The following is a 15,403-nucleotide window of genomic DNA, read 5'->3' as shown; positions in this document are numbered from 1 at the left end:
TCATTGAGATATAATTTACTTTCCATATTATTTAAAGTGTACAATTTCATGTGTTATGCATCTACCACCACAATCAATTTTAGAACTTTCATCCACCCACCAAAAGAAAAAGAATCTATTATAGGTCACTCACTCCCCCATTTCTCCAAACCCTAGGCAGCCACTAATATACTTTGTCTCTACAGATTTGTCTAGACTGGACATTGCATACAAATGGAATCATACAATTACTTAGCATGTTTTCAAGGTTCATCCATGTTGTAGCATGCATCAGTACTTGATGTCTTTTTATGGCTGAATAATATTCCATGGTGTGGATATTACTATGTTTCATTTATCCATTCACAGTAAATGGCCATTTGGTTATTTCCACTTTGGGGCTCTTATGAATAATGCTGCTGTGGTTGGATTTACGTGCAAGTTATGTATGCAGGTCTAGATTTGTTTTTTCAATTAACAGACTATTTCGGAGCAGTTTCTGGTTTACAGAAAAATTAAGCAGAAAGGACAGAGTTCTCGTACCTCCTTAGCTCTCTAGCCAGTTTCCCCTATTATTAACATCTTACATTAGCGTAAGATGTTTGTGATAGTTAATGAACCCATATTGATACATTATTACTAACTAATGTCCATGGTTTACATTAGACTTCACTCTTTGTTTTGTACATTATATGATTTTTGATAAATGTGCAATAACCTGTATCCACCATTACAGAACCATACACAGGAAGTCTCTTTGCCTTTAAAATTCCACGCTTCACCCATCCTTTTCTCCCTCCCCGCAACCTCTGGCAACCATTGATCTTTTGACTGTCTCCACACTTTGGCCTTTTCCTAAATTTCATATAGCTGCAATCATATAATATGCATGTAGCCTTTGCAGATTGGCTTTTTTTCACTTAGCAATATGCATGTAAGCTTCTTCCATGTCTTTTCATGGCTTCATAGCATTTTCTCTTTATTGCTCAATGCTATTCCTTTGTACCGATATACCATAGTTTGTTTATCCATTCACCTATTGAAAAACATCTTGGTTGATGTCAAGTTTTGGCAATTATGAAAGAAACTGTTATAAACATCCATGTGCAGGTTTTTATGCGGACATAACTTTTCAGTTCCTATGGGTAAATACCAAAGAGCATGATTACTAGATCACTGTATGGTAAAAGTATGTTTAGTTTTGTAAGAAACTGCCAAGTACCCTGCTAGCAGCAAATGAGAATTTCAGTTGTTCTGCATCATCAACAACTTTGGTATTTCATTATTTGGATTTTAGCTATTTGAATAGGTGTGTAGTGGTATCTCGTTATTCTAATTTAAAATTCCCTGATGACATGGAATGTGTAGCATCTTTTCATATGCTTATTTGCCATGTGTCTATTTTCTTTGTTTAATCATAGTTGTTTTCTTTTGTTTTTTACCCAATGCCTACTCACTCTTGTCCTCCTGTGTCTATTTATATTGTCTTTTTTCTTTCTTTCTTTCTTTCTTTTTTGAGCTTTTGATCAGTTAGTCTTTTTCCTGGTATGTCCAATTATTTTTTCTATTAAAATTGGGCTTAACTTATTTTAGGAAACTATAAAGATACCTCCACATTCTGGATGTTGTTATTGTTCTCTTGAAAAGATTTCCTTTTGCCCATGGCAGACAGTTACTATAGGGACTGGAAACCTTAGTCCATTCTCAGTTTGAGCTCATTCAAAGCCTTTTTTTCCATCTGTGTGAAGGGTGCTCTATTTCTGTCTTGTCCTTCCTCTACGGGTGTTGCCCTTTGGGCTTAACCGTGTGAAAGTTTGGATTCTCCCTATTCCCAACTACCCTTGTATTTGTTAGGCTTTAAATGTAATGGTTCCCGCAGCCCTGTGAGACTAAGGATACGTGTAGCTTGTCATTCCATTAGTTGTTGCCTTTAGCTTGAGCTCTTGCCGTTTGGCTTCTGTGGTTACAGTCTTTTGAACTCCTTGGCTTTTCAGCTCCTAGGCTGTAACATTTGAATCAGCAAATGCCCCAAGGAGAAAAGCTGCACCAAATGTCAAGCTTGCATCTGTGTTTCCCTTCTCTCCAGAACTTGGCCCACATGTCTTGGTGTCTCTCTAACATTCGGATGCTGGCGAACAGATGTTTTCTTACTGTATCCAGGTTTTCTAAAATTTCTTTAGACCTCACCTGATCTTATGTTATTATTGAAGTATCATCTCAATTAGCCCTAGGAAGAAAGTTTACAATTTTATGTTTTTTTAAATTTTCTATATTACCTCAGTTTCTGTAGAGACCTTTTACCTGATAGTTCAGTCTAGTTCCTGTGTTACCAGTAAGATGGAGATAGGTGGAGGCTAAGAATATTGGGGGGAAAATCACTGATGAATGATATGGCTCGTTCTTTTGTTTTTCCTCTCCTTATTTACTCTGGCAGCCTACATTTGCCCTTCTTGATTTGACCCAGTTGCCCAGATAAGCAACCCACTCTGGCAAAGACATGACTTTACTCTCATAAATGTCTGCATGTTAGGATAAGTTAGATGATGAACACCATGCCAAAGTTCTTTCTGTGACCAGTCAGAATGGCCATCATCAAAAAATCTACAAACACTAAATGCTGGAGAGGGTGTGGAGAAAAGGGAACCCTCTTGCACTGTTGGTGGGAATGTACATTGATACAGCCACTATTGAGTACAGTATGGAGGTTCCCTAAAAAACTAAAAATAGAACTACCGTACGACCCAGCAATCCCACTACTGGGCATATACCCTAATAAAACCATAATTCGAAAAGAGACATGTACCACCATGTTCATTGTGGCAGTATTTACAATCGCCAGGACATGGAAACAACCTAAGTGTCCATCGACAGATGAATGATAAAGAAGATGTGGCACATATATACAGTAGAATATTACTCAGCCATAAAAAGAAATGAAATTGAGTTATTTGCAGTGAGGTGGATGGACCTAGAGACTGTCATACAGAGTGAAGTAAGTCAGAAAGAGAAAAACAAATACCGTATGCTAACACAGATATATGGAATCTGAAAAAAAAAATTCTTCTGAAGAACCTAGGGGCAGGACAGGAATAAAGACGCAGACGTAGAGAATGGACTTGAGGACACGGGGAGGGGGAAGGGTAAGGTGGGATGAAGTGACAGAGTGGCTTGGACATATATACACTCCCAAATGTAAAACACAAACTAGTGGGAGGCAGCCACATAGCACAGGGAGATCAGCTCGGTGCTTTGTGACCACCTAGAGGGGTGGGGTAGGGAGGGTGGGAGGGAGACGCAAGAGGGAGGAGATATGGGGATATATGTATATGTATAGCTGATTCACTTTGTTATAAAGCAGAAACTAACACAGCATTGTAAAGCAATTCTACTCCAATAAAGATGTTAAAAAAACAAAAAGTTAGAGAGTAAAAAAATTCAAAAGAATTGGCCACACTCCTCCAATAGATTCTCTAACCTTTAGCAGAACAGAATTCACACTGAATCTGGTTTATGAGTAAAAGACAAGTCAACTTTAAAGTGGATCAGAGATGACAACATTTCTTTTCCATGTGGCTGCTTTGGAGCCATATTTCTGCTGACCACTCAAAACCTTCCTCTTGCGTATTCTGTGATATATTAGAACCAGGAATAAGGGGTGTTAGTGCTGGAAGCGTCAGACAGTGGTCTGCGATTTAATTCACATAGCCTTTCTGCACCAGACTCTTTAAGATCATTGAGTTATCCTAAGAATTCTGAAGCTGTAGAATTCACGACAGTACATTACAATATGCCAATATTACTATTCTCCTGCTCTGACATTCTCCACTGATGGACAGATGAAGGAGAAGGAAGGGCAGTCAGCAGTAACTGAGAGTAAATGAAACCGGAATATTATAATTCAGTATCATTTGAGTGACTGAATTGGCTGGCAGAGTGTTCTCCAGTTAAGGGTGAGGGAAGATTAATTCTGCACATGACACCACTACTGTATTTATACAAGTCTACTGGGACAGTTGTTTGCCTTGATTTGTTTTCTTCATTCATTTCAGTCAGACAGTTGTGTTGACTGATTTTCCTTTTTGATGTATGAAATGACTGTTTGACTGAATTTACCATTTACTTTACACTAGTGCACTGGAAAAATGATACATTCGTCAAATTGGATTGGCAGGTATGAAAATGTTTACCCCAGAACTAGACAGAAATATAATATTGCCTTCTACAGAAATGTAAGTCATATGCCCTGGATTTTGGGGAAATGTTCCAACTTTAACTATTTTGCCAAATTTCAAAAATGTAGGGTAACTGATCCCATAGTAAAAATAAGAAGATCTGTGAAGTCCAGGTAAAAACAGTTTGGTGTGACTCTGACAATCACATAACACAAAAGAAAAACGTATTATGAGATAAATTTTAGTGATTTTCATACTTATTAAGAGGTGTTTCTATGTTAAACTTTTGAGTCTTATTCTAGAAGTTCTTTAGGAACAAACACTTCAAATATATTCATAGAAAACCCTCTTTATTTATAATTCCATTCTTCCAATATTTATAGTTACTATGACAGGCCATTTCTCCACATCCCATCCCATGATTCTCTGCTCCTATTGAACATTTGGAAATTGGTGGCATGAGCAGGAAAGTGAAGCAGTTTTTGAGAGTACTGAATAATGCTGATTTTATAAAGACTGCTTTCTTCCATTGTTGACAAACTTATTATGGTACCGATGGTTGGATACTACTCTTAGAGATGAAAAAGGTCTTAAGGAATCTTCCATATTCCATTCACCAATCTGTGTTCTTGTTCAAAGCAAAATTAATTCCTTTCAAAATTAACATATTAGCTTAATAATAATTTTTCATCTTAAAATAATCTATCTGTGAGAATGGGAATTTTTGGTGGGAAAAAGTGACAGAAGATGGGACGAAAAGAGAGTTCATAGAAAGACAAAACAGCATTTTTTAAATGGTGGGTACGAACTTCTGTTTCCAACTATATCAGTTTACCTTAGGAAAACATACTAGAAAGGCCAGATAAATCATAAGCAACATTGGACTGTGAGCGTTAGAAAGCTACTGAGGTAGCCATGACCTAGAAAAGTAAAATAGAGAAAGAAACTCACTGAAGTGAGAACAATATTCTGCACATGCTTTTCTAGCCCAGTCATTTAGAAACTACTGATGAAGAGCAAAAGGCTGAGAAACCAAATGTGGCTCCTAAGAGGTAGAAAAGCCAGTAGATCTTAGGACAATGTCATAGGACTAAGGAAACCAGAATTGGAATTGAGAAATAACAAGGAAGCTAGAACTTTAAGGACCAAAATCACAGAGAGAGTAAAGATTCAGAGAGCGGAGCTGGATTCAGCAACAGTGTTCCCTTGCAGTATTTTCCATGTATAATAGGTAGACAAGGCAAGATGCTAAGAAGTCAAACAAAAGCTAACTGAAGTCAAAGCAAAGACTTAGTTGGTTCATAATGCTGAAGAGACAAAATTGGGGTTCAGAACCTATGAAAGATTTGTGGCCCAATGGTAAACTAATGATATGAATTAGGACATTGAAATCTCTACGTGTGTGTGTGTGTGTCTGTGTTTGTGTGTGTGTGTGTGTGTGTGTGTGTGTGTGTGTTAGGAAGGTTGAGGCAACATCTACATTGAACCTTATAAAGAAGGAAAATGAGTATGAAGTTGGTCCAGTGACTGAGGTGATCTTCCCCTCTGCTCCCTACCTAAGAATAGGAAATTCTCTCCTCAAGAAAATACAGTTGACCCTTGAACAATGTAGGGGTTAGAGACACTGACTCCCTGTGCAGTCAAAAATCCACATATAACTTTATGGTCGGCCCTTCTTATCTGTGGTTCTGAATCTGAGGATTCAACCAACCACACATCATGTAGTACTGTATTACTTATTGAAAAAAAATCCATGTATAAGTGCATCTGTGCAGTTCAAACCCAGGTTGTTCAAAGGGCAACTGTAATGTCATTCAGATTCTCTACAACTTGTCATATCCCAAGTCTGGTATTCGCTGAAGAGCCACCAAGACTACCAAGAAAAGGAGAATTAGAATAAAAAACAAAACAGAATCAGAATCATAGATGACCTAAACATTAAAGTTCATACATATTTTGGTAAATATTATCAAGTTCAAGAAAATAGATGACAAGGTGGAGAACTTAACTTGACGACAAGAAACTATAAACTGATTGAAGTTGAACTGATAGAATTAAAAACTATACGAAATTTAAAACTCGGTACTGGATTGGACACAGGTAAAGAGAGGTAAGTGAACTGGAAGATAGAGTAGTAACAATATTAAGACTAAGGCATGCGAAACGAAAAGAATAAAAAGTAGACAAAAGCGCATTTGAGACACATGGGCCACAGTAAATATTTTTTATCATATGTGTAAACTGGAGTCCAAGGAAAAAAGGAGAGAGACATTGGGATGAAAACAATATTTCAGAAATATTAACAGCTGAGAGTTCTCTAAAACTAAAAAGAATATATGGAGCCATAAATTCAATAAGCATTAAAAAATGCAACAAGAACAAATCCAAAGAAAACCACACCTGAGATCACCAGAGTACAATTCATGAATAGCAAAGAAAAACATGACATCTTAAAAGCTGCCCGACGAAAAAGAGAGAGATTACTTTCAAAGGAACAATAGGATTAAGATTACAGCTTTCTTCTCAACGAAACTGACTGGATACTAGAAAATAATGGAATAACATTTTTAAGTGCTAAAGAAAAGAACTGCCCATTGGGAATTCTAGAGGCAGAGAAAATGTTGTTTGGAAGGAAAGATGAAATAAGGAAATTTGCAGACAAACAAAATTTAGAAAATATGTTCTCATCAGAACTGACTGAATTAAATTATACAGGGAGACCCGCAGGCTGAAGGAAGATTATCATAGACGAAAATAAGGACTTTATAAAGAATTATGTATAACAGAAGGAATAAATAAGTGGATAAACCTAAATAAAATCTAACAGCACAAAAAAGTAATAATAAAATATATCAAAAATTAAAATGCATTAAAACAAATGGAAGAGAAAAAGTAGTAAAAGATATTTAAGATCTCAGCATTGCTTGAGAAGCAGTAAAAGAGCTAATAAGTCATGGTACATGTGTAACTGCTACTTATGTAAAAATAACAAGCTAATACAAGGGAAAATGGAATTTGAAGAAATCTAAAAGGAAGAAAGAAGAGCAAAAGGAACATAACAAGGTGGGACAGAGAGTAAACGAGGAGTAAACGGTCTACAAGAAAATACCTTAACTGTAAATACTCAAATTAAAGGACAAGGATTATTAAAACAAAAAACGTAATTCTATGCCACCTACAAGAGACAAGAGTCAGATTGAAAATTAAAGGATTCAAAAATTATGTCCTAACAACAATAAGTAAAATTGAAGAAGATTTTTTAATGTTAACATAAATTTGAAAGCAAAAAGTATCACTGGCGATAAGGCAGGATAATAAAACCCACTGTTACTTTACAAGGAATATATTATAAATCTAAACTTCAATGCAATAGATGAAGGGAAATTCCAAAAAACTAAGTAGAAATAGAAAAATCTAAATTACCTAGATCAGTAACATAGAACCACAACAGCAAATCAGCAGATTAGAGAAGATCTGAATACCAACATTAAAAACTTTGGCCTAAATTTACAGAAAACACTGCAACAACAATGATGGAATATATATATTATGCAGAAAATTATAGGTGCACATGGCACATTTATAAAATTGACTATATTCCGGTTATAAAACAAGACTCCGAATAAGCAAGAAATTTAAAAATATATAACCAATATTTTACCAAATAATTGGATATTAAAAACATACTTCTGATCATTATGTAGGTCAAAGATAAAGTCACAATGGGAATTAGAATTTTATTAATTGAATGATAATGAAAATATGCCATAACCAAACCTGTGGGTTGCAAATAAAGCTGTGGCCACAGAGAAGTTTATGTATTCAAATTATATTTTCTAAATGTAAAAGGGAAAGGAATAAAGCAACTAGAAGATAACCTATCACCCTGAGGTAGGCAGCTCCTGAACTGTACCTGGTGGGGAAGGCAGGGCAGAACTTCAGGAGGCCAGCTGAGAGCACGGTGAACGCCACGTCAGGAGCAGTCTCCAAGAAAGAGCATTTAATGTACAAAGGGATGACTGAAATATTTTTAAGAGCTAGCACCCTGACTCCTCTTAAGGATGACTTAACTTTGCTGGGGAAAAAACAAGAAGTGCTCGATGTAGAAGGGGAATAGCTTTATAATTCCCAGGAGAATCTTGGTACCAGGACCACACAATGAAGAACTTGGAGTCCCCGTGGCTAATCCAGCAGAGAGAAAAGGAGAAACAGAGATGCGAGAGAAAATAAAGGGAACTCTTGGTGCAGTTTGGTGCTGCTGCAGGCCCAAGTCCAGGTATGTGCTCTCTAGCTCCCCATCTTAAATAAAAGCCACCATGTTCCTCAGTCTTTCAGGTACTTAGAATTTCTCTTTAGAACCTGAAAATGGGGTCAGGTTTCCTGTCTGCATTGCTACAGTCCAAAATAGAGGCAGGATGTTTGAAATAGTTCTCTATCTGGCAGAGGAGGCCTTGAAGCTGTGAGCCACTCACTGCAAACCAGCAGGACATGAAAGATTCTTGAGCAGACCTGAAGCTACTGGGAGGCCTTTCGGGAGTTAAATCCCATAGTAAATACTGTACCTTCATTGGCCCCTTCTCCCTCTCTGTCCAGTCTTCCTCCACTCCCATGGGGGCCCAAAGGGGTTAAATGTGCACTCTTTGACTTGTACTTGGTGGTCCCAGAACTTGACTTGGGCTTGGAGACTTCCATGAAAAGTCTGCCTTCCACCTACTGGCTTGGGTTTCTTGGTCTCTCTGCTCCAGGCTAATCCCTTCAACCTGCTTTTTCCATTTCTGCCAATAAGCCCCCTCTCCAGACCTTCCTAATGCTCTTCTGGGGCGGGAGGAGACTTACTGAGGGCAATGTTTATTTCTAGAGGGAGAGGTGACCACATGACCTCACAGTGGTCATCCCCTTGATTACTCAGTTTCTGTCTAGATTAGTCGTGGGTGTCTGTGCACCCCAGCCTCACCCCCAGGAGGCTTTAGATCACTGTCCTTATCTCAGCCCTGAGCCTCTCTCTATCCTCCTTCCCTCTCTCTCCTTACCCATCTTTACCCACAGACTCGCAGACTTTCTGGACCTCTGAGGATGACAAGCACTTCACAGAACCTCTGCTACAGAGCCAAACATACTGAAATGACTCTTTACAAAGCTATTGAAACAACAGAAAAAGAATACATGAGGATTGTTTCTCCTGAGCGTTCAATTACCTAGGGGGCCTTTAGTAAACTTTGATTGATAAATCTAACCTTTCCTTCCTTGGCAATAGTTGATCACACTGTGAGGAAAACAAGTTAGAGAAAGGAAAAATAATATTTGGATTTCAAGGAAATAATAAAGATGCAGGGACTATCTTTGACTTTTGCAAGCTGAGAAGAGGTTTACATTTTGATTATTTGATGGCAGGAATCCCTTTTAAAACAGGGCCAGTCTGCATGATGCATTGAAAAATCAACCTTTTCAAATAGAGCCATAACCCCCACAAGACTTCCTGGTTTCTCTGGGGTCAGATAAACCATCACATTTCACAGTGGTGCCCTGTATATGAAAGTGATAAACATAATCTGGAAGCACGGCAGTGGCTAAAAATATGGAGCTGGAAGGCATTCGTTGAAATGATTTTTTGCTTTTAATTCATTGCATAAAATGCTAATGTCCAAATTCAGGCAGGTAGATCTTACTAACCATCAAGAGCTTCAACCCTGCTAACAGCTAAGTGTGCACTTTTAAACCCTACTTTGACTGCTCTAGAAACTTACTGGGTTTCTTTACTGCCTCTGTTACTATTTCCTTTGTGTCATTTTGCTTTTCTTTAAAAACATAGCTGTATGACCTTGGGGAAGTTATATCATTTCCTTGAGACTTGGTTGCCTTCTCTGTGAATATCTGGGTATAATTTTAGTATTGCTCAATAGAATTTTTGGTGATAATGAAAATATTCTATATCTGTACTATGCAAAGCAGTATTCAATAGCTACATGGAGCTAATAAACATCTTTGAAATATGGCAAATGCAACTGAGGAACTGAATTTTTAACCTTATTTTAAAATTTGTTTCCATATAAATAATGCCACGTGGCTAGCATCTGTTGACAGTACAGATCTACATAATATTTTAAGAACACTCTCCACTCAAAAACTCTATCATTCATTAAGTCAACCTAAATAATTTTGCCCTCTGACAAACAGAAAATAATTTATGCTTCCCTTGAAATTATCTGTCAAGACCTTTATCAGTTAGGGGACATTATATTCTTAAAATTGACTTTGCTTTATGAAACTTTAATAATGTTGGAGTTCTCTGCCCTTGGTACCACCTTTGTGATGATGGGAAATACTGTGGATGATCAAGGACTATTTCAAGAGATCATGGAGAGAAACTGTCTGGATTCAATTTCATTATGAGGATGTTAAAATGTTAAACTACTTAAAATAAAACCCATACTGTTTTTATGCTAAGTTATATTCTACATGTAGCTGGAAAAATGTTAAAAATATTTTTAAAGAACTACACATCTGGGCTTCCCTGGTGGTGCAGTGGTTGAGAGTCTGCCTGCCGATGCAGGGGACACTGGTTCGTGCCCCGGTCCGGGAAGATCCCACATGCCGTGGAGTGGCTGGACCCATGAGCCATGGCCCTGGGCCTGCGTGTCCGAGCCTGTGCTCTGCAACGGGAGAGGCCACAACAGTGAGAGGCCTGCATACCACAAAAAAAAAAGAAAAAAAAAGAAAATTAGAAGTATCTGAAATAAGCCTAAATTCAGAGTTAATCAGATTGGCCTGCTTTCTCAGGGGGACTGGAATTCACTGCTCTTTCCCCTCAACTCCCTGATGTCAGTGGCACTTTCCACAGATGAGGTGGCCTTCTCTGCCTACTGCGGAAGCTCAGTTCCCCCAGGCCCACTCCCTGTCTGAATCCCACCCTCGAGGCCAGGTGCCACCCTTCCCAGAACATTCGTGGTCTCATTTCAGTTTTTGACCTGCTCAGATTGAGTCCCTGTAGACTCTTTCTCAGCTTGAAACCTGATCTTCAACCCCTTTCCCTGACCTCGATGGTTACCTTCCTACTTTAGGTCTCAGGTGCTTTAGCTATAAAATGATATAGTTGCCCTTAATTCTAAAGTCTTCTTTCTAAAGCTCTACAATGTGGTGGCTCCTTGAAAATGTTTCTCTTTGTTGGTTTTAATTTTGTAGAGAATTAAAACCACAGCTACTCTAAAAGACGGTATGTTACATTGGATAAGGAAAGTGTGTTTTTGTAGTTAGATTAACAGGGATGGAAGACGACTTAGCATGTTTTAAGATACTCATGATCCATTCTCGTGAGAGTCAGGAGAAGAAGGGGAAGAGAGTTAATAAAATACCAAACCATTGTGACAAATTAAGTTAACAAAGATGTAGCTGATTAGTTACTACTTGAATAAGCCACACATATCCAATTCAAGTTTTCCTTTATTTTTCTAAGGAGGGATCCCAGTGAACTGAGTCCCATGTTCAGGAACTCCACGTTCAATGGCTTAGTCTTTAAAAACTGTTATGTTGCTGGAAGAAGAAATATTTCCCATCAAGTCCTAATTGATGTTTAGCTATCACGCACATTTGAAATAAATTTATTACTTTGCCTGATCTCAGTGTAATACATTCCAAAGGGCCAAAGATAACACGAAAATTTATGGAGTCTCCATCTTCTACACTAAAGTGTGCAATAAATTACATAATATTGGGCCGTGAAATTCACAAGCCATAGAAACCACACCATTAGCAATGTATACAGTGGTAAACAGCAGGTAATGATAATCATATAAAACAAAATAGACTGTGTGTGTTGGCACTGCTGCCAATAAAGCAATCATTAAATGCATTCATATGCATCTACGCTAGGTAAGCTCTTTGAGGGCAATTGCTATGAATTCTACATACCTGTCAGGATATTATATAGAGCCCAGTTTCTATGGCCTTTATTCAGAGAGGCTGAGAAATGGTTACTGTGGGTAAATTCAGACCTTTTCTCAATATAGAATTTGGTCAACATGCATTCTGAACAGCAAAATTTCACACTGCTTTCAATTTTCCTACAGTAATTGCCACCTCAACAAATGCAGGATTAAGTATAATGGATTATAAGAAGTTAGAAAGGAAAGATGGAAGAAAAGAAGGAAGGTAGAAAAAAGTTGCGTATGGAGTACATCAACATTTACGTAAAGACTGGACCTAAAACTAACCTGAGGTTACCCTAAACTATTAGCGTATGACATAGAAGCGTAAGTGAAAAAATAAAAAAAAAAAACAGCAAGGAAAACTCAAAGATTCTTTGTTTTTTCACTTTACTGCATATACACGTCCATCTTAAACAATCTATATGCTTATATCCAATAAGAGCATTGTTTTGCAAGGCTATTTGGGTTCTATCAGCATGTGAAGGTCGGACAACTCAACTTTAGCAGAGTTAGCCTTCAGGTGAATAATTGCTTCTTTCAGGTTGTGAGCATTTCAATTTTCCAGAAATGTTCCCCAAAAAATGAAAACTAAAAGAGTCCTAGGACAGCGTCCTTTAGAAGTTTTATAGTATCAAGGTTTTTGGAGGAAGAGTATCCTTGTCGATTATCAACACAATGATTCCAAGCAGGTCAATTTATGCTGAGAATATTATATAACAGACCCCACTTCACCTCCATTATACTGACAATGATCTTCCTTACTTCAACCTTGTGCTTCTTAGTAAAGTTGAAAATACTGAGCCAAGAACAGACAGTGACAATGCCAGAGACTCAGATGTACCTATAAGGTGCCTTCAGACAACATCAGCCACCCAGGCTAAAGTCCTGGTTTAAAACATCCCAACATGAATGAATCTCAAAAACCATATGCTGAGCAAGTGAAGCCAGATCAAAAGGGCACCTACTGTATTATTCAACTTACATGAAATTCTAAACTGGGCAAAATTCATCTCTAAAGATAAAAATCAGATCCGTGGTTGCCTTGGGGTGGGAGATGGGGATACTTTTGCAAAAGCCTAGGAGGAAACTTTCTAGGGTTTTAGAATTGTTATCGATCTTATGGGGGTGGTAGTTATACAAATGTGTACATTAATTAAAAGTCATTGAACCGTTGACTAAAAATGTCTGCATTTTATTGTGTGTAAATGATACCTTAATAAAGTTGATTACAAAATGAACCAAAAACAAAACAAAGAAGAAGAAAAACCTCTCAAGACCTCAAAGGAAATACACTGTTTTCTTCCAGCGTACCAGATTGGAAATGAGGCACTGGTCTGTTCTACCCTCAGATTATCCCGAGGATTATCTAGTCTATTTTAAAGCACTAGAGTCCCCTATCAGAAAAACTCACCGCATGTTTAATTACTTTGATTTCTTCTCTGCCTCTTCTCTCACACGGTGAAGTCATTTACGGAAGAAAAACCAGCTTTTTCCAACTTTGCATCATCACATGTTCTTTCCAAAGCTACTATTTATGAAACAAAATTTGGCTACACTTTGTAAAAATCTAGTTTTTTGAGCCTGACAAATCTTAACAGTTAACCTATTGCCTCCTTTGGAATTTGGGAAAAAAATTATTTTGAAAATGAATAGCTGAGATTTGACATTTTTGTTTTTTGTGATTTTCTCTTCCCCTAAGAGAGAAGTGAGTAGGAATGAGAAACACATACATAAAGAAAAAACAAGTTATCTTGCTGCCTTTGCATGGTTATAATTTATAGGAGGCCCTTTTCAACAATAATCTATTATCAGAATCAATAAAAATAATCTCCATGAAGGCCAGGCCAGGATATTTGTCTCTTTTTCAGCAGATTGCAATACAAACCACATTCATGGATATGCTTCTTCATGATCTTTGTAATACTGTAACAGCTGACCATTTCCTCATGCCTCTTCACCTTAACTTAAACCTGGTTTTTCATTAATGACCTCACATTTCCTTCTCTATCACTTGGTTGTCGGCCTCTTTTCCAACTCCAACTCCAACCCGCATTTCACTCTGGAACCAAAGGAAGACTCACACCTTCCTGCTTTTTAGTGGTACCTCAAGGTCATTACCATATTGTGATCACCCTGAAGAACAGCCAGACAATTGTTATTGCAGAGCCATCTGACAGTTTGTAGCTCTAAAAATTAACTAAGGACCGCATTTGTCAAAAATACCCTAGTTTAAGATTTTGGTAATATAGCAACAATAATTCCGAAGTCATTTATGACGATCAGTGTGGGAAGCACCTTCCTTTGGGAAGATCCTTTGCCATACAATACACTTACCCTGTCAGGTACTAAGGAAGCACGGCCGTGGAAATTAAACTTTTGTGGAAAGAAATACTTGGCTTCGAGAAGGTTTGAAGTTCATACATTTTTCTTGAATTAGATTCCCCATTAATTACATTATCCACAGAGAGGTAATTATCAGAATTATGTAAGCAATTAAGGAGATGCTACTCCACATTCTTTCAGCTTGTTGACCTTTCTCACTTTATTTCATGTGGCTATCTGAAACATCAGTGATTGACATGTCTTTCTTTTTTTTAACAGATTTCTGTGTGTGTGTGTGTGTGTGTCCCCATGATGAAAACATCATTAAAATAAAATATCATGAATAGCCTCTTAAGAAGCAGAGTCTACTTAAAGTCCTGGAAAATGTGAAAGCACTAATATTCATGGACAACTCTACACTCTGAACGCTACTTCAAATTTTATTGATCTCTATTTTGTCTAGGAGTTTTTCAAATTTTCTACCATGATCATTTGTTAGTTTTATAATTACATAATAAAGGCATTACATCATACAATCTTTTGTTATCCATTGCAGTTTTAAAACTATTCCTTTCCTTGTCCTCAGCAGATGTGTCATAGATTATTAGTACACAAGCAAAGACTTTCAACGTAACAGTACTTTATAGTGAGAAGAACTATACTGAGCTATCTCTATCCTAAGACAATGCACTAGGAAAGCACTAGGAATTCTTAAGCACTAGGAATACAGAGACAATCAAGGGGCAAGTTCCTTGCCTTCGAGTATACATAATCATTATAGCAAATGCTTAAATAGCACTTAGTATATAACTCACCACAGCAGTCTTATTATACTCCTTTTAAATAGGTGAGCAGAGGAAGCCACAGGGAAGTCATAGGGTAAAGCCAGAATTTGAACCTAGGTAGACTAGTACACTGTCCACATTTTGGAGGAACATTTTGGCTCCCAAATCCTAAAGCCATTCTGATTATGCCTGGGTCATCATGGGGACATCATCGGAACTACCA

The 15,403-nt window shown here is 37.5% G+C and overlaps 1 protein-coding gene across 1 annotated transcript in view; it reads left to right on the top strand.

The window, feature by feature from the left end:
• LOC309797705 (ferritin light chain-like) overlaps nt 1-15,403 on the top strand; it is a gene marked incomplete at both ends in the record, with an annotated part of 42,205 nt that overhangs the window by 10,971 nt on the left and 15,831 nt on the right. The gene's annotated exons all lie outside the window — the stretch shown is intronic.

The sequence above is a fragment of the Mesoplodon mirus genome (genome assembly GCF_964341445.2).
Source record: "Mesoplodon mirus genome assembly, contig: HAP1_SCAFFOLD_901, whole genome shotgun sequence".
NCBI lineage: Eukaryota > Metazoa > Chordata > Mammalia > Artiodactyla > Ziphiidae > Mesoplodon > Mesoplodon mirus.
The sequence above is the reverse complement of the archived record's forward strand: the minus strand, read 5'-3'. Positions and strand labels throughout refer to the sequence as shown.